This window comes from Rhincodon typus, chromosome 7 (genome assembly GCF_021869965.1).
Source record: "Rhincodon typus isolate 14 chromosome 7, sRhiTyp1.1, whole genome shotgun sequence".
Classification (NCBI taxonomy): domain Eukaryota; kingdom Metazoa; phylum Chordata; class Chondrichthyes; order Orectolobiformes; family Rhincodontidae; genus Rhincodon; species Rhincodon typus.
In genome coordinates this window covers 77778318-77803317 of record NC_063338.1, presented here as the reverse complement: position 1 = coordinate 77803317, position 25000 = coordinate 77778318, and the positions used below count along the sequence as shown (strand labels likewise).

Below are 25000 nucleotides of genomic sequence, written 5' to 3'. Positions count from 1 at the left end.
TGCCTCCTCTCTGCTACCCCCCTCATTCGTTTGAACTCCAGCAAAAACAATCCCAACCAATCTCTTCTCCTACGTCAGACCCACCACCCCCTGAATAAGCCTGGTAAACCTCAAGAGCAAGAACATCCTTCCTCAGAAAACCTTGAGGGGGCACAGTGGCTCAGTGGTTAGCACTGCTGCCTCTCAGCAGCAGGGACCCAGGTTTGATTCCAGCCTTGGACGACTGTCTGTGTGGAGTTTGCACGTTCTCCCCGTGTCTGCGTGGGTTTCTGCTGGGTGCTCCAGTTTCCCCCCCACAGTCCAAAGATGTGCAGGTTAGGTGGATTGTCCATGCTAAATTGCCCATCGTGCCCAGGAGTGTCTAAGTTAGGTGGATTGGCCATGGGAGAGGGTAGGGTATAGGTGGGATGCTCTTTGGAAGGCCGGTGTGGATTGTCGGGCTGAATGGTCTGTTTCCACAGTGTAAAGATTCTGATTCAATGAAAAGGAGACCAAACCTGCACACAATATTCCAGGTGTAGTCTCACCAAGGCCCTGTACAAATGCAACAACACATCCCTGCTCCCGTACTCAAAACCTCTCACAAAGGTGGCCAACATACCATTTGCCTTCTTTACTGCCTGCTGCCCCCGCATACTTACCTTCAGCAACTGGTGCACAAGGACACCCAGATCCCGCTGCACACTCCCCTCTCCCAATTTACAGCCATTCAGGTAGTAATGTGCCTTCTTGTTTTGGCTTCCCAAGTGAATAACCTCACATTTATCCAAATTATATCGCATCTGCCATTGATTTGCCCACTCACCCAACCTGTCAAGATCATGCTGAAGGATCTCTGCATCCTCGTCACTGTTCATCCTCCCACCCAACATGGTATCATCTGCAAACGTGGAGATGTTACCTTTTGTTCCCTCATCCAAATCATTAATATATATTACGGATAGCTGGGGTCCCAGCACCGATCCCTGTGACACGCCACTAGTTACTGCCTGCAAATTTGAAAAGAACCCATTAATTCTTACTCTTTGACTCCTCTCTGCCAATCAGTTTCCCTATCCATCTCAATACACTTCCCCCAATCCCATGTGCTTTAATCTTGCACATTAATCTCTTATGTGGGACTTTGTCAAAAGCTTTCTGAAAGTCCAAATATATTACATCGACCAGCTCCCCCTTGTCAACTCTACTGGTTACATCTTCATAGAATTCCAACAGATTTGTTAAGCACGATTTCCCCTTCATAAATCCATGTCAGACCCTGCCACTGCTTTCTAAATGCTCTGCTATAAAATTCTTGACAATGGATTCAAGAAATTTCCCCACTACCAATACTAGGCTCACCGGTCAAGAATTCTGTTTTCTCTTTACCTCCCTTTTTGAATATTGGAGTGACATTAGCTACCCTTCAATCTGCAGGGACTAGTCCAGAGTTTAGAATCCTGGAAGATGACCACCAATGCATCTACTATTTCTAGAACTACTTCCTTAAATACTCTGGGAAGTAGATTATCATGCCCTCGGGATTTATTGCCCTTCAATCCCAACAATTTTCCCAGCACCAACTTCTCTAATCCTCTCGCATAACTTAAGTGTCTCATCCCTGGAATCACTCTTCTTCCAATAAATTTTTTTCATTCACTCATGGGATGTGGACACTGCTGGCTGGCCAGCATTTATTCCATGTACCTTGTTGCCCTTGAGAAGGTGGTGGTAAGCTGTCTTCTTGAACTGCTGCAGTCCATGTGCTGCAGGCAGAGCTACCATGCTGTGAGGGTGGGAATTCCAGGATTTTGACTGAGTGACAAAGAAGGAACAGTGATATATTTCCAAGTCAGGATGATGAGTGGCTTGGATGGGAACTTGTAGTGTGTTTTCATGTATCCCTTGTCCTTGTCCTACTAGATGTAAGTGGACTTGGAAGGTGCTATCTAACGATCTCTGGTGAATTCCTACTATGACTTTGTAGATAGTACACACTGCTGTGAGGGAGCATCAGCAGCAGGAGTGAATGTTTGTGGATGGGGTGCCCTGGTTGGTGTCAAGCTTCCAGAGTGCTGTTGGAAATGTACTCATCCAGGTAATTTGGGGTGATTCCATCATACTTTGGCTATTTGTTTTGTAGATTGTGGACAGGTTCTGGGGAGTCAGGAGGTAAATTATTTCTTGCAGTATTCCTAACGTCTGACCTGCTCTTGTAGCCACTGTATTAAAATGGCTAATCCAGTTGAGATTCTGGTCAATGGTAACCACCTGGACGTTGAAAGCGAGGGATTCAGTGATGGTAATGCCACCGAATGTCATCTCTTATTGGAGGTGGTCATTGCCTGGCATTTGTGTGACATGAATACTACTTGCCCAAGCTTGGATATTGTCCAAGTCTTGTTTCATTTAAACATAGACTGCTTCAATACTTCAGGAGTTGTGAATGGTATTGAACATTGCGCAAATCACTGGTGAACATCTTCACTTCTGACCTTATGATGGAGGGAAGGTCATTTGAAAATGAATAGGCTTAGGACACTACCCCGAGGAACTTCTTCAGCAATATCTTGAGGCTGAGATGATTGACCTGCAACAATGAAAACCATCTTCCCATGTGCCAGATAGGACTCCAACCAGCAGCGAGTTTACCGTGACTCCCCTTGATTCCAGTTTTGCTCAGGCTCCTTGATGTCACACTTGGTCAAAAGCGGCCTTGTTGCCAAGAGTTTGCCATTCTCAACTCACCTCTTTTGTCCATGTCTGAAGCCAGGCTGTAAAAAGGTCAGGAGCTGAATTGCCCTGGAGCAACCCAAACTGGGCATCACTGAGCAGGGGGTTGCTAAACAGGTGCTGCTTGATAGCACTGTTGCCGACACCTTCCATCACCTTACTGTTTGAGAGTAGACGGAGAGTGTGGTAATTGGCTGGGTTGGATTTGTCCTGCTTTTGGTCTACTGGATATTCCAAATGATCAGGTAGATGCTATTGTTGTAGGTGTATTGGAACAGGTTTGGTTAAGCTATGTTAAGTCTTGGAGCACAAGTCTTCAGTACTTTTGCCAGAATGGTGTCAGGGACCATAGCCTTTGCAGTATCCAGTACTTTCAACCATTTGTTGATACCTTGTGGAGTAAATCCAATCGTTGGAAGACTGGCATCTGTGCTACCAAGGACAACTGGAGGAGGCAGAGGTGGATTGGCCACTCAGCAATTCTGGCAAGCTTTGTTGGAAATGTTTAGCCTCACTTTTTGCAGTGATATGCTGAGCTCTTACATCATTAATGACGGGGATTTTTACGAGTTATTTAATTGCTCACCTCCATTCATGACAGGACATGGCAGGATTGCAGAGTTTTTAATCTGTTGGATGGAGGATCGCTTAGCACTGGCCATCACTTGCTGCTTATGCTGTTTGGAACACAAGTAGTCCTCAGTTTCAGCATGTTGACCCCTCAATTTTAAGTACACCTCGTTCTGCTCCTGGCATTCTCTCCTGCACTCTCCATCGAACCAGGGTTGATTCCCTGACTAGATGGCAATGGTTGATTGGAAGATATGCCGGGGCATGAAGTTTCAGGTTACGCTCAAGTACGATTCTGCTCCTGATGGCTCACAACACCACATGGATGCCCAGTCTTGTTGTTAGATTTGTTCAAAGTCCTATTTGGTGTAGTGATACAGCAACATAACAATGGAAGGCATTCTCAGTGCGAAGATGGGACTTCACTTCCACAAGAACTATGCTGTGGTCACTCTTACCAACACTGTCTCGGACAGCTGCATCTGCATCAGGCACATTGGTGAGCATGAGGTCAAGTATTTTTTTCTTGCTTGTTGGTTACTTCATTTGCCACTGTCCTTTATTCTATACCATTATAGGGTGACTAGCGGTCACCACTGTGCTGCCACCTGAGCGTTTTCTGCCAGTGGGCAGGAGGTACCCAGTGATGTTGGCGGTTATGTATGGAATATTGTCTGTAATGTATGGTTCATTGAGACCAACAATGTTGCCTAACATCTGTGGGACAGGTCTCCTAATTTTGGCATGAGCTCCCAAATATTAGCTCTGCACCATCAGCAGGGCTGCGTTTGGTCTGTTGTGTCCAGTGCCTAGTTCTATGCCTGGTGGTCTGTCCTGGTTCATTCCCTCCTTTAGACTTTGCAGTGGCTTGATCCAACGAAATAGCTTGTTAGACCATTTCAGAGTCAACATTACTGTGGGTCATGTAAGGACAGCAGAATTCCCTCCCAAAAAGGACATTAGAAAACGGCAGATAGTGAAATTTGCTTTCACCAAAATCTGGAATTAAATGCCAGTCTAATAGTTCATGTGACCTGTGTTGGTTAGCATAATTGCTTTTATATGCTAACTAACACAAGTCACATGGACTATTAGACTGGCATTTAATTCCAGATTTTGGTGAAAGCAAATTTCACTATCTGCCATGATGGAAATCTAACTTATTTTTCAGAACAGTAGCGTGGGATTACTTCAGTGATGTTACCAATGAGCCATGTATCACCGCCACTTAAAGAGATAAAGGAGAATCTGCAGGTGTGAAGTACTTGTTCTCCCAGAAGACATCTGATCACATGCTATATTAAAGGTTATTGCAAAAAATAAAAGTTGTCTGGGGTAACATATTGGCATGGATCAAGTATTAGTTACATAAAATTAAACAAAATTCTCAGGTTGGCTAAGGATGTATCGAGTTGATTGATCAGTGCTGGGGTCTTAACTATTTACAATCTATATTAGTGGTGTGGATGAAGGGACTGAATGTACAGCTGCTAAAATTGTTGATTGCATGACACTTGGCTAGAAAATCAGTTGTGATTAAGGCATGAGGAGTCTGCAAAAGGGGCAGAGATACGTTGAGTGGGCAAACATTTGCTGCATGCATTCTGGTGTGGGAAAATTGTAAACATGTCCACTCTGATAGGAAGAATAGAAAAAACAGCATACTTTTAAATTGGAAAGACATTGCAGAATTCTGCAGAAGCATATGGCATCCTTGCACAGGGATTCCAAAAGAAGTTAGCACACAGGTACAGCAACTAAGAAGCAAAGCAAACAGGCTATTTTCTTTTAAATTGCAAGGGAATGGAAAAACTAAAGTAGGAGAATTTGCTCCAGTTGCACAGGGCATTGGTGAGACCACATCTAGAACACTGCGCCGTTTGGTCAAAATATTTAATAAAAGGATATACTTATAATTTAAGCTTTTCAGGAAAAAAAATTGCTTCACTATTCCTGGGTTGAGGTGTTTGCTTACAAGGAAATGCTAAACGTGTTGGGCCGGCATACGTGGAATAGAGAAGAATAAGAGGTCACGTTATTCAAATATCTATAATCTGGAGGGGACTTAAGAGGGTGGATGCCGAACTAATGTTTTTCCTTGCGGAAGAAAATAGAGTTGGTGATACAATGTTTAAAAACAAAAATCACCGATTCAAGGCAGATATGGAGAATTTTTGCTCCGAGTGTCTTTAGTCTATGGAATTCTCAACACCAGAGAGCAGGGTCATTCACTATTTTTAAGGCAGAGTTAATAGATCATTGTCTAACAAAGAAGTCAAAGGGTATGGGGTAGACAGGGAAATGCAGTTCAGATCATAGCACAGCTGTGATTAAAGTTCTTGCAAAGATTTGTGATCTTGTCAAATACGAGGGGAGGCTCAAGGAACCGGTTAGTCTATGCCTACTATGAATTTGTATGGTCTATGCACAAGTAATTTCTATATCTACAGTAGCCTGTGGTACTATCAAGTCAGATTGATACTGCCCAATTTCTTGCACACCACAACAAAATATGCTGCAATCAGGCTAAGTGATCAAACATTTTAGTCACTTTAGGAAGATGCTTTTACTTTCCTTTCAACCTTATCCCAATATCCTTGGAGCTTTCGTTCAAAATTAAACTTCAACAATAAAAATGATAGAAAAATATTTGGAAGGTAACCTAGACCAGTGATTAATTTAACAAGCCAATGTAGCCAAATAAGTATCAATTACATCACAATAATTAAATATATAAAATTGGTGACTGTTTCTATGTATGCTTACACATCAGAATTATTTGCTTTAGGGTGCAGAGTACTAAAGATGATGAATGTATGCATTTTATTTCTTGAATCAGCATGGTGGCTCAGTGGTTAGCACTGCTGCCTCAAAGCACCAGGGACCCAGGTTCAACTCCAGCCTCGGGTGACTGTCTGTGTGGAGTTTGCATACTCCCCCCGTGTCTGCGTGGATTTCCTCACACAGTCCAAAGGTGTGCGGGTTAGGTGGATTGGCCATGCCAAATTGCCCATAGCGTCCAGGGATGTATGGGTAAAGTGGATTAGCCACGGGAGATACAGGGATAGAGTAGAGGTGAGAATATGGTTAGGATGCTCTTCAGAGCGTTGGTGTGGACTTGTTGGGCCAAATGGCCTGTTTCCACCCTGTAGGGGTTGTAAACAAACCAGAATAGTACATGATAAAGGTAGAGAAGGGATCAAATATCACATTAGAATTTTATGGTGAGATGAGAATTTATTTACAGGTTTGTGTGTTGTCTGTACATGTTTTATCATGCTTTAGGTACAAGGAACTACAGAATGTTTGAAATTCAGTCCCAGTTCTGAGGATTGGGGGCCGGGGGGCGGGGGGTTCTCTGAATCGAAAAAGTTAACTGTTTTCTCTCCACAGATGCTGTCAGACCCGCTGAGTTTTTCCAGCAATTTTGGTGTTTGTTCTTGTAGAATGTTTGGTGCACTTGAATGGTAAATAATTCAAAGGTGAAACAAAATAGTACAAATTCGCTCAAATCAAGACCCTGATATTAGTTCAAAATAATTTGGATTTTATGGATTTCATAAGATGGTTTACTTCTGTTTGTAAATTCAATGGTCTATGAGAATCACAATGTTACTTACTTTTGCAGTAATAATAGGGAAAATATGAATGCTACAACAATTCATTCTGCCATCAACATCTCCATTGGACTCATCTTTTCATTCTTTACCATTGGTTCCATAGCAATATTTAACATGGAAAGTAAAGTCGCTTATAACCTTTCTCAAACTGGTATTACAAATATTACTGAAGGAATCAGACTCCATGAAGTTATTTTTGTGTGCTTGAGGGGTCATCTGGCATCAGTTAAAAATCATTCAAACGTACCAGTGTATTCAATGGAATAGACAAGGTTCATAAGGATGATGCTAGGAATGGGAAGTAATGGAAAAAGCAAATTTCCCATTCTTGGGCTCTGATCATAATACAATTCCTGAGAATCATTGAGGATTTTGTGGAGACAACAGAGCAAAATCACCAAGAAAAGTCACAAGTAACTGGATAGATGATTTTATACGTATAGTTGTACATTCATGAAATAGATAAATTATTCGCTAAGGGAGCACCAAACATTAAAAGGTGGGATTCAAAACAAATTTCAAAAATCAAGAGTTGAGATTACGGTAGTGGAGAGGAACTAATTCCTATATTTAGAGAATGAGTAACAAGAGTATCAATTTAAAACGGTCACCAAAAACAATTGAATAAGGCACTTGGAGCAATTACTTTCTTGAAAAAGCTGCTGGAGCATTGATTTCTTGGCATAAGTATTGCTGGAGCGAGGCAGCATTGCATCTTTTTAAAAGGAAGAAGTGGAAAAATACTTAAGAAAGTGAAAGAAACAAAGCTAATGGGAATATGATAAGACAGGCAAATTAGTTCTGACATGCTCTTATCAAGAGGCGGCATTAAAAAGTAGTTCGAATAATGTCATTCTGTGATGTGACCTAAGGTTCTAGAAGCTTTTATTTCACAAGATCCCAACAGGTAACACTAAACTACCAAGAATACTTTCCCCCTTCAATATAATAGTACTGAGGCCCAGAGGTATTTGGAAAATTGAAACATTAGGGACACAAGAGGCAACTACTTTTCCTGAATGCCTCTTCTGGTTTGTGACTGCAATCCTTTTCAATGTTACATAAATGTTATGTATGTAGGAAAATAATCCACTTTTAATCTTAACGTGACAACCACTGTGACATGCAGATCAGTGGTTTCTATATCCATTTTTTTTTTTTTACATATTTTGAAACACTATTCTTTAGAAACTGCTTTAAAATTTAGGCAAAATTTTTAAATTGCTTATGCTTTGTGAACGAAATATATAAAGAAGTGGGAGTTTGTCAAATAAATTCAAACTATGCTGTCTATAATTTTCACCTGCAGTTAGTGCACCAGTTGAGTCCTTCATGTGACATAAAATAACATTTCCTATTACTCTAGCATCAGAGCAAGACATGCCCTGCAGCTACTCATGGTTAGCAAGAAAAGATATAACATAATTTTAAACTTCTAAACTATTTCGAGTCAAAGTAGTTTTAGAACTTATACAGTACTCAAGGTCTTTGAAGATAGAACCTTATAAATCTCAATGAAGAATACAATTATCTCCTTTGAAAAGGCAACTAATTTTTGTTATTCTTACATATTATGGATCCTCTCCTCCATAAGATGCCATTACTCACATACTCATTTCCAACTTTTGTACCAAATTTTAAAGAAACAAGAGTATTAAAATATCCATAAAACCATTACGCTGAGATTGTTCCCATTATCAGGCTTTAAATAATACAAAGTAGTCTCCTATGTACAGACATACTTGCACGTGACATTTATTGCTTGCTTCCTACAGTTCAGCAGATGATTGTCACTTGATAAAATTAGCTGAGAATTCTAATGGATATTCTTAGTGCGTAAGCTGATTGTCCATCCTACTTCTGAAAATACGGGCAACACAGATAACACTGGAACAATTCACCTCTGCACATACATGCACACAAAATGTTAGGAACACTCATCTGTATCTGCGTTAGATCAATTTGCTAAAGTTCAAACATGCAATTTGAAAATCCTCCTGTTAACTCAAGAATACTAATTCAACTACTATAGAGCACCAAGATAAGATCTGAAAATAATATAACTTAAATTACTGAAGCAATGAATTTTTACTACATTAGCACATTTGTACATACAATTTTTATTTTTGAACTATCCACAATGTTTCTGCGTGCAAAGATGTAAGAAGAAGCAAGTTCCCTATATGCACAGAATTCGAAAGAGAAGACAGGGTGATTAAAAAAAAACAAGTCAAGGAGCTGACTAAAACTCAAACAAAAATACATATGACAAGTGCTGGGTTAGCAACAACTGTTCAAAATAGAAGAGGATGATTCAGAAGAGGGAGTTACGTTGTCTTTGGTTGGATGCTCTCTTTTGCACATGATATGTTCAAATTTTTTTGGTAAGTACAAACAGACTAATCCAATACGAGAGGTATATGTAAAGGGGTGGTCTAGTTTTCATGGTGCTATTGAAAAAGCACGCTTTGAAGTAAAGTTAGCCAGCAGGTAGTATCTAGGGCTATTGAAAAGGCACGCTTTGAAGTAAAGTTAGCCAGCAGGTAGTATCTAGGACTATTGAAAAGTCACGGTTAACCTGCAAATTGTTCCTTACTGGATGCAGTTTTGGTGAATCCCGGAAAGCAACTCGAGTGCAAATTATCAAAATTAGCACTGAATCTGCTTGAAGCATGGCATCTTCAACAGTTAAAGAAAAAATTAATAACTTCTTGAAGGAAAATCACAATCTTCATGAGTTTTAGTTAAATATTAAATTCTACACTCCACCAAAGTCCTTTGTTCTTGTTTCTAAATGCATTTCGCCACTAGTTGTGTCTAGTAATCGTAATGCTTCAAGCCACAGAATAACTGCAAAATGCCACATGATATCAGCAACTTTCAACCAAATGCAATAACTTACTTCTTTCTGGGTATGCACTGCATGAATTTCAATATATCTCTTCTTAGTCCTAATACAGATATTTCTGCTATAGCGCGTGTTTCATTAATGTGAATTGGCTGTAACACGATTGATGAATAGTAAATATTATTTGGATAATGTAAACTTTCTACTTTACAGTATAGAGATTTTCTATAGAGATTTCCCTATAATGTGATCTTCTATGACGGTTTGCTACAGCGCGAGGTCGCACAAGAACACAACTATCATATGGACAATATTTGAGGTTTCCACAGCGTACTAAAAAGTGACTTCCAGAGGCAGGAGCGGGAGACAGACTGAATAACAGCAGCTAATGCACAGGGCCTTTCACCATTGGAAGCAGGTTCAGAAGTAAGCCAAGTTCATAGCGCCTCATAAGAAATTTTCACAACACCAATCTGGCTTTCAAGAAGCAATGATCCATGGAACAAACAGTCCAATTTTAGAACCAATTGATATAAACTTATAACGACAGGAAGCGGTATATGGAAAATACAGAGCTTGAGTGGTTTGGAATTACTAAAAGACAACTTGGAATTCTCATCTAAGCTGGGCTACAACAAGGAGCATTGTGACAATGTCACAGATAAATTGGTAACTCTTGATGCCGTCACTTGATGCTTAAAATGGGAAAGCGCTCAATTTCTGACTCAAAGAAAATACTTCCTAAATTTATTGAACTCAATTTGCTGCTGCAACTTAGTTATTCCCTATTCACTCTATAAATTATATTCAGTTCTCAGCTTGAGGCTCACAAATAAAGGTATGACATATTGTGGTATTAATTTGAACACACCAGAAAGCTGTGGATTTGAATGCGAACACCGCTATAGGAAAACAGACCTTGCCCATGTGAAGGTAGAAGGGCCATTTTTCACTTTATGTAACGAATATTGCTCATTTCAGCAGCCCAAGAGGGGAAAATCAAGCTTGGTTGCAATCCTCCAAAACCCTTTAACAGCCTACCAAAGCTTATTGACGAGATTTCTACTTGCAGAATAGATATGGGAAAGGTACTTAACGACATTTGGCAAACCATATCTCAGCTCCAGTTACCACCTTCAGAAAAGCAGATAGGTAATGATTAGGTACAGGAGAACTGTAATTTCATTTGCGTAAATGTTATGATGTCTCAGAAATATGAAGATACTGAATATAAAACATGAACCATTTCTGAATCACAGGGGTGAACACAAGATATGGTCTGCTGCTCATGCTCTTCAAGCTCATGATGAAAATGCATTATTACCAAATTTTCTCATTTCTTAGGACTTTGAAGAATAGTGTAATATAGCAATAACCATTCCAATTCAATAGTCTGCAGAGCAGAAACCTATACATGTATACAAGTATAATTTAAAATAAATTACTCAGGGCATGTTTAATAATTTACAGCTAGAAATATAAAGTCAATACATAGCTTGTACTACTGAACTCTGTTCTTTCCCCTCTGTCCCTATCTCCTTGTAGAATTTGCATTATCTCTTGCTCTGCAGATGAATAGATGTCAAGAGAAAAGCTAAATTGACATTTGGATTATATGCTCCAAATTAATACCTTGTTTCAGAAATTGATGTTGGAAACATTTATTCTTATTCACCATGTGTGACGGGTTCCATGGTTTTCTTTTATTTTCTATAAGGAGGAAGCAAAGCTTTTAATTTTTATGTTGTTGCGAAATCCTACAGCCAATGGCTGAAAAGCAAAGATTCTGCTTTTCACTGCACAGAAACAGTAGTTCCTCCAATACTTTTTCTTTCCTCACTAAGGGAAATACCTGGTCTCAGATATTCCTACTACAGTGCAACTGAGATACATGTCATTATAGAGGGAAAGAACTTAATATTTGTCAGCGTGGGAACAGGGCTTCTATGTCTTAACACACATCATCCCATCTCTATTGCTTTGGGGATATACAATCAACTTAATTGGTCAACTCAAAATAGTGCAATTTAATTAGGGGGAAGTTGTGTCATTGGACGAATAATCCAGAACAGCAGGCTGACATGAGCTCGAATCCACCAAATGTGAATAGAGGAGCTTTGGTGAGTAAGAATGCAGATGACGCCAAAACAAGTGGCATTGTGGACGGTAAAAAAGATTAACTCAGAGTATAACAGGATCTTGATCAGATGGGCCAAAGAGTCACAGATGGAGTTTAATACAGATAAATGTGAGGTGCTGCATTTTTGTAAAGCAAATCAGGGCAGGACTTACATAATTAACGGAGAGTGTTGCTGAAAAAAAAAATAGATCTAGGGGTGCAGGTGCATATTTCCTTGAAAGTGGAGTCACAGGTACACAGGATTGTGAAGGCAACTTTTGGCACACTTGCCTTCATTAGTCAGAACATTTGAGTACAGGAATTGGGATGTCATTGTTGCCACTGTTCAGGACATTCGTGAGGCCACTTTTAGAATACTGCATACAATTCTGGTCACCCTGCTATTGGAAAGACATTGTTAAACTTAAGGGGATGCAGAAAAAAAAAACAAGGATGTTGTTTGACAAACAGGGTTTAAGTTATAGTGAGAGGCTGAATACACTGGGTTTTTTCCCCCTCTGGAGTGTTGGAGACTTAGCGGTGACATTATAGGAGGTTTATAAAATCATGAGAGGCATGGATAGTATGAATAGCCAATGTCTTTTCCCCAGGGTGAGGGAAGTATAAAAAGCATAGGTTTAAGATGAGAGGGGAAAGATTTAAGAGGGACCTGAGGGGTAACTTTTCATGCAGATGGTGGTGAGTGTATGGAACAAGATGCCAGAGGAAGTGGTGGGGGCAGGCACAAAAACAACATTTAAAAGGCATCTGGATGGGTATGTGAATAAGAGGGATTGAGAGGGATATGGGCCAAATGCTGGCAAATGGGACTAGGTCAGATTGGGATGCCTGGTCGGCGCGGACGAGTTGGACCGAACAGTCTGTTTCCATGCTACAACTCAATTACTTAAATTTTTATAAAACTCTACAATAGTCATCATTTCACAATCTTGCAATTCAAGTCCCAGTAAGATTTTTAACTAAGTGATCAATTTCCAGGTGACTTCACAGCTTTATGACTGAAATTCCTCAACTTTATTTTTGAAAATACGCCGCACGTAGTTCACAATGTTTTAGCATGAACAAAATCTTGCAATTTGGAAAGCTGCTCGATCTCAAATGTCCATCAATTCCTGTATTTCTTGGACAGAAACAAAACAAATGAGAATATTTTTCACCTCACCAATGTAAATAATGCTTGCCACAAACTTATATGGCCATGCATAATAAAAATAAGTCTTACACATGAACCATAACACAAAGGAATATGATTTGTTCACCACCTAGAATTATTGCTCCTGTTATGTTCATTCCATTTTGTGTACAATTCTGACAAGAAAGAAGGAATTTGAAAGAAATTGTGCTTCAACTTAAGCTTTTGCCAAATTAACTGTTTAAACCAACTGTTAAATTTGATATTCACATGCATAAGTGCGCAAAAAGTGGAGACTGTTCCTGGTCACATTAAAAAAGCACAGCTTAGCTTATATTTCAACTTTATCTTCTTTGGATGTTATGCTCAAGAAATGGTTAAAAAAAGGAAGAGATAAATTAAAGATAATTCCAACTTAATTAGAATGTAGTTGTCAAGAATATTTCCTTGATAGCCAACATTCCAATTCATTCTCATAGGAATCGGACATCAACTATGAAACATTTTCGTTAACACGAATGGCAGTAATAATTTCTACAACAGTAACTTAAGACCGTATTTGGAGAAAAACATTTGGATGTTGCAGGCAAGCACAAATTCTCCCAATTAAGAACTTAAAGTTCGCAACTCATAACCCTATAACTGATCCCGGGTGCAGAACCATCTTTTGAGGACAGGTTAAGTAGTTTGGTCCTGTATGCGGAGTTAAAAAGAATGAAAGGTACACTACTGAAATATACAATGTTCTTAAGGGATTTGATGTGGCAGACGGAGAAAGGTCGTTTCCTCTTGTGAGTGTGTCTAGGACCAGAGGGCATCATTTCAGAATTTAATGGTTTGTCGATTTTTACTTGGGATTTGCTGAGTAATTTAAAGCTGGCTGTCCCTGCTACCAATAACCTTTTCCATCCACCTGTGTTGATGACTGGCATCTAAACAGGCTATTTTGCCTAAACTAATGGTTGGGCAGGTACCAACATCTTAAAATAACAAATGGAGTTTCAAATATAAACAATGTACTGGAGAAATGCAGCAGGTCTTGCAGCATCCGCACAGAAAGAAAGAGAGTTAAAATTTCAAGTCCAGTATGACTCTTTGGAACTGAAGGGAGAGATGAAAAGGTGATTGGTTTTATACAGTATAAATTAAAGGTGGGAGCAGCAAGTGGAACAGAAAGGAAGGTTACAGGGTGAACAAGGTTAGAGATCATAGGTGTCACTGACCTGGTAACTCAAGAGGTTCTGGCTAATGTTCTGAGGTTTGAATGCCACCACTGGTGCCATGAAACGACCATTGATTGTTGCAATAAAAAAAAAGTTGGCTAATTAATGCCCTTCAGAGAAGGAAACTGGCCATCCTTACCTGGTCTGGCCTACATGCAACTCCAAAGTCAGTGCAATGTTGTCAACTCTGAGCTGACCTCTGAGATAGCTTAGCAGGCTGCACAGTTCAAAAGCAATTCGGGACTGGCAACAAATGCTGACCTTGTCAGTAACAACTTTATCTTTTGAAAGAATATAAAAAGGGTCACAGGGAACATTTATACTGTATAAAGCCAATTACTGTTCCAGCACTTACCATACTTATTTCACATTTCCAGAATGTGCAGTATTTTGAAATTGTTAACAGTAATTGTGAAAAGAAAATTATATTTAGTGTTTTTTTTTTGGGAAGGAAATTAAACCTCAATCCAACCAATAGTCTAAGAATTGGAGCAAATGTAACAAAGCTTTTCTGATAAAAAAGTAGTTTAGTTTATTTTGAATACTGCACTTCAGCCAAATGGTGTATTCATGCAATTATATTAAGAATGAACATAAGGACACATTGGAAAAAAATAAACAAGTAGTACAAGATAAGATATTGATGAAAGGCAGCAATATTATATTAGATTAAATATTACACATTACTTAAGATACCCTACGATTTCATATATCCTTTTAGGATTTCACCAAACATGTTACAAAACGTTTGCAAACAAAGACTGCTTTTTCTTCGTTAAAAAAAAGGTGATGTTGTGGCAGTACGAAAACTACAGTGTGACTCAAAAATAAATATGATGAACTGATATTACTTTAGAACTTTAACACCTGCCAGGTGTTAAGCCATTTCATTTAGCAATTGGGACTAGGTCAGATTGGGATGCCTGGTCGGTGCGGATGAGTTGGACTGATGGGGATGGGCTAAGAGAGATGGATAAGTGAAGAGTCAGTGGTCCTCATTAATAATCGGTACCAATGGCTTAAAAGGGAGCAAAGATGAAGTCCTGCAGATAGATTTTAGAAAGTTGGGAAGATGACTGTCAAGCAGGACCTCAAAAGTTAGTAAACTCAGGTTTACTAATAATAAGTATAGAACTAGGAGGAGAGAACAGATGGAGTGGGGTAGCTGGAGAAAGGGCAATAGATTCTTTGTACAATTAGGCACATTCATGGGGAGGGTGGGACCTGTACAGGTCACATGGTTTGCACTTCTCCAGGGCCAGACTTCCTGTAGGTAGCTTGCTCGTGACTGGGTTTAAATTAATTTGGCGGGGAAACAGGAGCTAGGATGGAACAGAGAAGTAAAATAAGACACACCTATTGTTCAAATGATTCTGTGTGTCATCTGTAGAAGCAAACTATAATTAACTTGAGCTCACTTTTTTTTCCTGAAACACTCTTCCAGCAAGCCATTTTACGAAACACTTTGGTAATGTTAAAAATGTACCTGGCAAGTGAACCCATGTCTAACGCTTTTTTAAGCAGGCAAGGCAGAGCATGTGGAGTCAGTAGTATAACTCAGGATTTTCAAATTGGAGTATTCACAAGTAATAATTTATGTTGAAACATTTTTATGGTTAACAATATCATAAAAAGAGCAAGTTACTACAATGGGGCATACCTAAACTACGCGATTGAGGAAATTGAACAGGTTCTAAACAGGTCTGGAATCAGTAAATTTATTTTAGAACACCACTGAAAACTCAAAAGAAAATTCCATGATCAAACCTACAAACACAAACACCATTGGCAGTATTGAAAACTAAGCACCAATTGTGCTTCATCATCTGTGCATATTTATATTAAAGAACAAGTATACTGTGCATAACAGACGGAGAAAAGACTGTTCCACTGAGTTTGTAAACAATTCAGCATTAAAAAAAACTTCCTGCTTTCCTGCATGAACAGAGAAGCATGGATCCAAATCCTATAAACAACTATAAATATCAAACTATCAGTATTTATACAAAATAAACTAATCACCAATTCATTACCAAAATGCTATCAATTAAGAGGAAAAACACACTATGAAAGTGGTGACAATGCAAATGTTGAAAATGGAGAAAACTGCAGTCAACTTGTCCTTGGAAGAAATGCAAGTTATGTGGTTTAATTGGAAATGGAAGGTCCAATACAATGTCTTTTAGTTTGTTATAACTGATGCTGCATTATGCAGTTCCTCTCAGATGATGGCACTCTCACCTCAGCTCAGGAAGTGATGGGTTCAGAATAAATTCCAGGACAAATACACAGTCTAAATGCATTTCAAAAATCAAGAAACCATATTACCTGTCAGGAAGATGTCCATGACCTTGTTCAGGTGGCTCTTAAATACTGCATATTATTGAAATAGCACGGAGTACTTCTGGTCACCCAAAAACCCAAAACACAAATTAACTGGCTGCTCATCTCATTTGGTCTGCCAGCATCTGTGAAGAAAAAAATCTGAGTTAACTTTTCACCAGACCCGAAAGGTTAACTCCGATTTTCTCTTAACAGACGCTGCCAGACCTGCTGAGCTTTTCCAGCAACTTCTTTTTGTTCCTGATTTACAGCATCCGCAGTCCTTTCGGATTTTGCTCATCTCATTTGTTGTTTGAGATTTTGTTGTATATAAAATGAACTGCTAGATAATGGCAACTTTAAAGAAAAAACAATTGCATCTGAAACTGAGTTATCTGGACAGGAAAATAAGCTGCTGTACTAACTCAAGTATGTTTTAATATCATGTGTCACAATGAGAAAACAAAACATTTGGAAAAAAAAGTCACCCGTTTATAAAACTAAAAATTGTTGCTCAGATGCCTCAGACAAAGATAAATCAAGTTTCAAGCACTGATTCAAATAATAGAACATAGGAATTCTGTCAGACAAGGAGTGCATCAATTTGGCTTAAGCTTCAGAACAAGAGGAGCTCATTACATTGCTGAGTGTAGTCGACAGACCACCAGCTAGAAGAACAAATCTGCAACAAAATTACAAACAGATGCCAGTATACATAGTTATGATAGGAGACTTCAACTACCGAAATATTGCTTGGCACACTGGTAGTTTAAAAACAGCAAGGAGCAAACATTTCTATACTGTGCTCAGGAGAATTTACAACAGCAGTAAATGTCCAGTCCAAGGAGAAAGGATGAACTGTTGGACCTGGTTCTTTGAAGTGAGAAGAGGCAAGTCATCCAACAGTCATTGGAGAACATTTAGGAGATAGTGATCGTTGTAGTTGGGATGATGATGGAGAAAGATTGTGGTCAATACAGGCTACGAAAGAGCATGTGGCAGGGAGCTGACTTCAGTGGGACAAGAACAGAGCTGCCTCGATTACACTGGAACAAAAGTTGGGCAGCAAAAACAAAAGGTGCAGAAGATTTAAGATGTAGGAACAGAAATAGGCCATTTAGCTCATTTAGTCTGCAGCACTATTCAATGAGATCATGACTGATCTGATAATCCTCAACTCCACTTCCCTGCTTTTACTCCATAATCCTTGATTCCCCAACTGATTCAAAACTTGTCTATCCCAGCTTTGAATATACTTAATGCAGCCTCCATAAGCCTCTGCAATAAGGAATTCCACAGATTCATTACCAGAGAAGAAATCCCCGCAACTTCATCCACAGATGCCTAAAAAACAAACAATAGGAGGACACAGTACGACCTAACACAGTGACCACACCGCCAACATCAGGAACATAATCGGAAATGACAACAAGATTCCTAAGACCATGAGGAATCATGATGGCCCACAGCCACTCTACGACAAACACTTACAAAGGATTAAAGACCCCATTCCCACAACATGCAGAACGAACGTGGTTTACAAAATACCATGCAATGACTGCCACAAGCATTACATTGACAGACAGGAAGGAAACTAGCCATCAGAACACACGAGCTAGCACCAAAACAGCACGATGAACTCTCCTTAATATCTGTCCATTCAAACAATGAAGGCCATTAGTTTAACTGGGACAAAGTAACCATAGTAGACCAAGCCAAACATAGACATGCACGGGAATTCCAAGAGCACGGTTCTCCACCCATACTTCAATCAACATATAGAATTGGACCCCATATATAAACCCATACAGATCAAAATCGGAGATGGCAGTACTCACCATAACAGATCGGACAGTATAAATTCCAAGCGGAGGAGAACAACATACTTCACGGAGGCTCCACTGATGATCTCATCTAGCATGGTGACGAAATATCTGAACAAAAACAAGCCAGCTCGGCGAGCAAGTCAACAACCTCATCCACAACCCGAGCTACAGATCTGTGCCAAAACTTTAAGTAAAGATGATTATCTAAGAGTACAGTGGGATCTTGAATGGGGCGAGAAATGGCTGATTTTTTAAATTCAGATAAATGTGAGGTGTTGCATTTTGGCAAGAAAAACCAGGGTAGAACTTACACAGTTAATAGTAGGGTCTTGGGGTGTGTTGTCCATCAGAGAGACCTAGGGTGCAGACACACAGTTTCTTCAAAGTGGTGTCACAGATCGACAGGATGGTTGAAGGCCACATTTGGCAAGCTTGCCTTCATCAGTCAGAATATTGAGTACAGGAGTTGGGACATCATGTTACGGCTGCACAAGACATTGTTAAGGCCACATTTGGAGTACTGCATACAATTCTGGGCGCCCTGTTATAGGATGGATGTATTAAACTGAAAAGGGTGCAAAACAGATTTGCAAGTTACTGAGGCTAGATAGTTTGAGTTATAAGGAGAGGCGAGATAGGCTGGGACTTCTTTCCCTGCACCATCATAGGCTAAGGGGTGACCTTATAGATGTTTATAAAATCATGACGGGCATAGCTAAAGTGAATAGCCAAGCTCTTTTCCACAGCTAGGAAAGTCCAAAACTAGATGGCCTAAGTTCAAGGTTACAGGGGAAAGATTTAAAAGGGACTGGAGCAACAATTCTTCACACAGGTTGGTGCGTGCATGCATGCGATGAGCTACCAGAGGAAGTGGTAGAGCCAGGTACAGTTACAACATTTGAAAGACATTTGGACAGGTACATGGGTAGGAAAGGTTCAGAGAGATATGGGTCAAATGCAGGCAAATAGGACTAATTCAGTTTAGTAAACCTGCTCTGCATGGAAGGTTTGGGCTAAAGGGCTTGTTTCCATGCTGTATAACTCTATGACCCTATTGGAGCAAATCAGAAGGTGGCTGAGAGTCATCGCCACAGTCATCACGACTGTACAGGAAACCTCCGCAGGAAGATTCTATGATTCTATGATACTATGACACCCTCCGTGAGATGGCAAAGAAGGGCAGCGAATCAGAGGGTGGCTGAGAGTCATCACAGCGAAATTCTGAGACACATCGCCACAATCATTGCGACTGTACAACAGGTCAGAGAGAACTGGTGTCAAGGTGTGGTTAAACCCGAAACACTATATTGGTGGTTACCAACCTCCCTCCTCCTCCGACCAAAAAACAGGGTCTCTGTGAGGAAAATGACTGGCAAGGTAAAGGTGTACAAGGGAGCAGCCATTTAGAGAGTGGGCCAGTGTTAGAGTGGATGTGCTGAGGCCTTTGCTTGAGAGGTTCAGCGTGAGGATGCTGAGCAGGGGAACAGGTAAGGGTTCTTTAACTCCACTTCTTTTCTGTCTAGACTGAAGGCAGTGGGGATAGCAGTTAGGGCAGTTGCATGCTCCTCTTGCAGGATGAGGGAGATCAGGGAGACTTCCAGTGTCCTTGGTGGCCACACCCGTGACAAGTGTACCCGGCTGCAGCTCCTGACAGACCATGTGAGGGAACTGGAGCTGCATGCACTCAGGATCATCCTGGAGCAGAGAACATCATTGATAAGAGCTATAGTGAAGTGGTCACTCCTAAGGTGTAGGCTGTAGGTAGCTGGTTGACTACCAGAAGAGGTAAAGGGGGAAGGCAGATAACTGCAGGGTTCCCCTCCAGCCATTACCCTCAATAACAGATATACTGCTTTGGATACAGTTTGCAGGGGGGGGGGGGGGGGGGGGGGGAGGAAAATACCTTTTCAGTGGCTAGTAGCAGCAGCAGCCAGGACAGTGGCACTATGACCGACTTGGAGGCTCAGAAGGAAAGAAATAAATATCTGGAATTAAGAACCTAACGATGACCATGCATCCATTGTTGATTGTCGAAAAAATCCACCTGGTTCACTAATCTCCTTTAGGGAAGGAAACTGCTATCCTTATCTGGTCTGGCCTACATGTGACTCCAGACCCACAGCAATGTGGTTGACTGTTAACTGCCCGCTGGGCAATAAATGCTGCCTAGCCAGTGACGCCCCTTATCCCATGAATAATTTTAAAAAATAGTCAGAGCGATACTGACAGGAGACACAATTGTGAGGGGGACAGAGAGGAGATTCTGTGGCTACAGAAGAGACACCAGGATGGCGTGTTGCCTCCCAAGTGCCAGGGTCAAGGATGTTCTGAGCGGGTGCAGAACATTCTGAAGGGGGCCGGTGAACAGCCAAAGGTCATTGTGCACAAATGAAATAGGTAGACAAAGGGATGGGGTCCTGCAAAATGAGTATAGGGAGTTAGGTAATTTAAAAAGCAGGACTTCAACGGTAGTGATCTCCAGATTACTCCCAGTGCCACGTGCCGGTGAGAATAGGAATAGAAAGATAGGCCAGATGAATGTGTGGCTGAGGAGCTGGTATAGCGAACAGGGTTTTCAGTTCTTGGATCATTGGGATCTCTTCTGGGGTAGAGGTGATCTGTACAAGAGGGACGGGTTACACTTGAAAGGGGGTCCAATATCCTCACAGGGATATTTGCTATTGTTACTCAGGAGGGTTTAAATTAGTTTGGTAGGGGGGTAGGACTGTGAATAAGAGGGACGATCGAGAAGTCAGGGAAAATACATTTGCCATCGAGAGCAAGTTTACTATTCAGGATAGCCAGGGGCACACTAAAGGGAGGGGAAAGACTTCTGGTTTAAAATGCATTTATTTCAACACGAAGCCTGACTGGTAAAGCAGATGAGCTGAAAGCATGAATTAGCTCTGGGGATTGGGATATTATAGCCAAAACAGAAACATGACTGAAAGAAGGGCAGGATTGGCAGCTCAATGCTCCAGGGTACCGAAGCTACAGGCAGGACAGAAGTACAAGTAAATGAGGAGAGGGAGTTGCCCTTTTGATAAGGGAGGATATAACAGTGCTTAGAGAGGATATTCTTAAGGGGTCAAATGAGGCCATATGGTTAGAACTTAGAAACAAGAAGGGGTGATCACTCTGTTGGGACTGAATAATAGACCCCCAAATAGCCAGCAGGTACTAGAGGAGCAGAGATAGTAGGAACTACAGATGCTGGAGAATCCGAGACAACAATGTGCAGAGCTGGATGAACACAGCAGGCCAAGCAGCATCATAGGAGCAGAAAGGCTGACGTTTCGGGCCTAGACCCTTCATCAGAAAGGAGGAGCAGATGTGTAGAGAGATTGCAGATGCTGTAGGAATAATATAGTATTTATTATTAGAGTAGTATTTAACCTTATTGTTAATGTTAAACAACATTAAACAATGTTGTTCCATTGTTTAAGAAAGTTAACAAAGACAAGCCAAGGGAACTACAGGCCAGTAAGCCTGACATCAGTGGTAGGCAAGTTATTGGAGAAGATACTGAGGGACAGGGTCAACTAACATTTCGATACTCTTGGTCTGATTCGGAGATTTTAATTTCCCGTGTTGACTGGGCCATCCAGAGTGTAAAAGGCCTGGACAGGGTTGGAATTAGTCAAATGTGTCCAAAAAAGTTTCCTAAATCAATATGTAGAGGGCCCTACTCAGGAGGGTGCAGTACTGGGCCTCCTCTTAGGAAATGAGGTTAGGCATGTGATTGAAGTGTCAGTCGGACAGCATTTTGGGTTCAGTAACCATAACTCTCTTAGTTTTAACATAGTTATGGAAAAAGATAGGACAGGTCCACAGGTTAAGGTGCTAAACCGGAGCAGGGCCATTAGGCAGGATCTAGCAAATGTCGAACGAGTGCGTCTGTTTGAAGGAAAAGGAATGACTGGCATATGGGAGGCTTTTAAACGTGTGATTTCAAAATTCCGGGGACAGTATGTCCCTGTTAGGGTGAAGGGAAAAGCTGGCAGGTTTAGGGATTCCTGGTTGACAAGGGATATTGAAGCTCGAGAAGGATACAAGTTATCCAGGAAGGAACTGAAGAAAGTGCTTAGGAGAGCATGAGAAAACCTTGGCAGATAGGATCAAGGAAAACTCCAAGGCTTTTTACACGTACATGAAGAATAAGAGAATGACCAGAGAAAGGGTAGGGCCAATCAAGGATTGTAAAGGGAATTTGTGCACAGAGCCTAAAGAGATAGGAGAGGTCCTTAATGAATACTTTTCTTCAGTATTCAACTGAGAGGGACCTAATTGTAGAGGAGGACAGTGTGAAACAGGCTGGTAGGCTAGAGGAGGTCAATGTTAGTAAGGAAGATGTGCTCGGAATTTTGAGGAACTTGAAGATAGATAAGTCCCCCGGGCCTGATGGGATTTATCCAAGGATTCTATGGGTAGCGAGGGAAGAAATCGCAGGGCCTTTGGCAATGATCTTTTCGTCCTCACTGTCCACTGGTATAGTGCCGGAAGAGTGCAGAGAGGCAAATGTCATTCCCTTGTTCAAAAAAGGAATAGGGATAACCCCGGAAATTACAGGCCAGTTAGTCAGTGGTGGGCAAATTATAGGAAAGGGCTCTGAGAGATAGGATTTATGATCATTTGGAAAGGCACAGTTTCATTCCTGATAGTCAGCATGGATTTGTGATGGGTAGATCATGCCTCACAAATCTGATTGAATTCTTTGAAGAGGTGACCAAACACGTGGATGAAGGTAGAGCAGCGGATGTGGTATACATGGATTTAAGTAAGGCGTTTTATAAGGTTCCCCATGGTAGGCTGATGCAGACGGTAAGGAGGCATGGGATAGGGGGAAATGTGGCAGATTGGATTCAGAATTGGCTGACCCTTAGAAGACAAAGGGTGGTAGTGGACGGAAAATATTCAACATGGTGCTCAGTTACGAGTGGTGTACCACAAGGATCTGTCCTGGGTCCTCTTCTATTTGTGATTTTTGTAAATGATTTGGATGAAGGAGTGAAGGGCTGGATTAGCAAGTTCATGGACAATACGAAGGTGGGTCACGTTGTGGACAATGCGGAGGGCTGTTCTAGGTTACAAAGGGACATCGATAGGATGCAGAGCTGGGCTGAGAAGTGGCAGATGGAGTTTAACCCCGAAAAGTGTGAGGTGATTCATTTTGGAAGGAGAAACTTGAAAGCAGAATGCAGGGTTAACGGAAAGATTCTTGGCATTGCGGAGGAGCAGAGGGATCTTGGGGTTCATGTTCACAGTTCCCTGAAAGCTGCCACCCAGGGGGATAGAGTTGTTAAGGCAGTGTATGGTGTGTTAGATTTCATTATTAGAGGGACTGAGTTCAAGAGCCATGAAGTTATGCTCCAGCTATACAAAACCCTGGTTCGGCCACATCTGGAGTATTGTGTCCAGTTCTGGTCGCCTCATTATAGGAAAGATGTAGAAGTGTTGGAAAAAGTGCAGAGGAGATTTACCAGGATGTTGCCTGGAATGGAAGAAAGGTCTTATGAGGAAAGGTTGAGAGAGCTAGGGCTTTTCTCTTTAGACTGACGAAGGATGAGAGGTGACTTGATAGAGGTGTAAAAAAATGATCAGAGGTATAGATAGAGTAGACAGCCAGAGACTTTTTCCTAGGGTGGAGGTAGCTATTACAAGGGGGCATAGTTTTAAAGTGAGTGGAGGGGGAGACGTCAGAGGTAGGTTCTTTACTCAGAGAGTGGTAGGGGCATGGAATGCATTGCCGGAGAGGGTAGTGGAGTCGGCCTCATTAGGGGCATTTAAGCGGCTATTAGATAGGCATATGGATGATAGTATAAGGTAGGGGTGGAGGTTAGATAGACCTTAGGATTAGGGTAAATGTTCGGCGCAACATTGTGGGCCGAAGGGCCTGTACTGTACTGTACTGTTCTGTTCTATGTTCTCTACTCAAGAGAGAAGGAGGCGGCATACATTGGGATTAAGCTATTGGGCTCAAGTGAATCCCCAGATGACTATACTAAGTGTAGGAACACACAACAGGGAAACAGAAGAGCAAAAAGAAGGTATGAGATGGATCTGGCAGATAAGGTTAAAGATAATCTCAAGGGGTTTTATCGCTATATTAAGAGTAAAAGGGTGGCTAGGGAGAGAACGGGTCCCCTTAAAGATCAGCATGGCCGTCTATATGTGGAGCCACAGGAGATGGGGAAGATTTTTAATGAATATTTCTCCTCAGTGTTTACCGAGGAGAGAATCATGGATGCTAAGGGACGAAGAGAAACATATGGGGATGTTTTGGACCGTATCACATTACCAGAGAGGAGGTATTTGCAGCCTTAAAGCGCACTAAGGTGGATAAATCCACTGAGCCTTATCAAGTCCATCCTTGGACACTGTGGGAGGCTAGGGAGGAAATTGCAGAGGCCCTTGCAGAGATTTTTGGTTCATCTTTAGCCACTGGTGAAGTTCCAGAAGACTGGAAGGTGGCTAACGTTGTTCCATTGTTGAAGAAAGGTAGCAAAGACAAGCCAGGGTCCTACAGGCCAATGAGCCTGACATCAGTGGTAGGCAAGTTATTGTAGAGGATACTGAGGGACAGGGTCAACAAACATTTGGATAGTCA

The 25000-nt window shown here is 41.1% G+C and overlaps 2 protein-coding genes across 6 annotated transcripts in view; both read right to left on the bottom strand.

The window, feature by feature from the left end:
* LOC109912424 (activin receptor type-2A) overlaps positions 1-25000 on the bottom strand; it is a 322124-nt gene that overhangs the window by 25500 nt on the left and 271624 nt on the right. The gene's annotated exons all lie outside the window — the stretch shown is intronic.
* Positions 1-25000, bottom strand: part of mbd6 (methyl-CpG binding domain protein 6) — a 192972-nt gene that overhangs the window by 163474 nt on the left and 4498 nt on the right. The window lies entirely within an intron of this gene.